General features: G+C 37.6%; 1 pseudogene; it reads left to right on the forward strand.

The window, feature by feature from the left end:
• The first annotated feature begins 670 nt into the window (after positions 1 to 670).
• Positions 671 to 1,145, forward strand: LOC123250258 (annotated as a pseudogene).
• The last annotated feature ends 589 nt before the right edge of the window (positions 1,146 to 1,734 follow it).

A 1,734-nucleotide genomic window follows, 5' to 3' on the forward strand; every position in this document is an offset into this window, starting at 1 on the left:
TTCCTAGAATGAGAAGAGAAATATCCAAAATAACATGGTTTCTAATATCCTAGGACAATTCTCCACCCAAAAAAGATTTTGAGGTAACTTGTATAATAATCTTGCAGAAGAAAATTCCCAACTTATTAAAATGAAATTTTGAGTTGATATTTCAGAATAATAATTTAACAATATTCACTATTCGACACCCCACCCCCACCACTGCCCAGAATGACTGAAAAAAGGACTCTTTTCTGGTATTCCAATGGAAAATTGTGGCCTTGGTCTCAAAGGCTTCCACATCTCCTTCCAATAGGATCTCTAGTTCCCCTTTTTATTACTTGTGGTTTGTGCTTCTGCAACCACAGCTTCTATTTAAATGACTCTTTTGTTGAATATTATCTCCCATTAATTACTAGTCCTTTCTTATTCTTCCTCCTGTGCTATATCTGTTACTCTATATAGTTTTAGGCTTGATGTTTTGGCAGTTTTCTCTCTCAGCCTCACTTTTTGGTTTAAAATTAATTATATTCACAAAGCTTCAGACAAATATGTTTTTACTGGCTCTTATAATGATAGCTTGCAACAACTCTCATTTCTACAATTTGTCCAGAACCAAAAGCTCATCATTCCTACATTTTCTTTTGTATTAAAAAAAATTCAGCTTTTCTTTTTTGCTTCAGCTTACTAGATGCCTTCCCGACTGAGGAAGACACAGAAGCTCGACGGGCACATCAGTCATGGCCACAGACGCATTGGCAAGCACCACAAGCACCCTGGAGGTCATGGTAATGCAGGAGGCCTGCACCATCACTAAATCAACTTCGACAAATATCACCCGGGTTACTTTGGGAAAGTGGGAATGAGGCATTACCACTTGAAGAAAAACCAAAGGTACTGCCCAACTGTCAACCTTGACACTGGTCAGTGAGCAGACCAGGATTAATGCTGCCAAAAGCAAGGATGGGCTTACCCCAATCTTTGATGTCTTGAGCTCTGGTTACTACAGAATACTAGGAAAGGGGAAACTCCCCAAGCAACCAGTCATCATGAAGGCAAAATTCTTCAGCAGAAGAGCAGAGGAAAAAATTAAGGGTGTTGGTGGAGCCTTTGTCCTTGTGGCAAAACAAACAAACAAAAAAAACAATAAAAAATGTCTTTGTTAACCAACTTGGGTTTTTTTCACCATTAGGGTGCTCAGATTTGAATGTATATGGGTTGAGAAATTATTAAAACATTTCTATTGGTTCTGGTTTCTCACTAACAGTTAAAAGATGGCAACTGTTTTTTTTTTCAGATTAGTGGGTGCTCTCTTAAGGAGAGGTTTCTAATTAGTCTTATGTACTCTGTGAAGGTGGATGTTTTAATCAGTTTTCATCTACTTCTGTTACTGTGTAAAATTAAACAGGTGAGACCTTAGGATTTAATGACTAAAAAAAATTCAAATCCATTTTTAGCCAGTTTTTCACCTTTTAAGTCTACTTTTCTGTTCTGCGATCTCTACTTTCATGTTGTGATGAAAATATCCCCATATCTCTAAATTACTCAGCTTTAGGCTCAGGGCTTCATAATCTTTAGCAGTTTGTTGTTTTTGTTGTTGTTGTTATTCCTTCTAATGATACCATTTATTCTCTTGAAATGGGTCTTGGTTGTCGACTTTGATCTCTCCCTTTCACATCCTGGATTGGTGCAAAGGAAAGGTAGCAGACATCTGTGATGTTGATATCAGGTCAACAAATTGCCACCTCAGTGCCC

Source organism: Gracilinanus agilis, chromosome 1, assembly GCF_016433145.1.
Source record: "Gracilinanus agilis isolate LMUSP501 chromosome 1, AgileGrace, whole genome shotgun sequence".
Lineage (NCBI taxonomy): Eukaryota > Metazoa > Chordata > Mammalia > Didelphimorphia > Didelphidae > Gracilinanus > Gracilinanus agilis.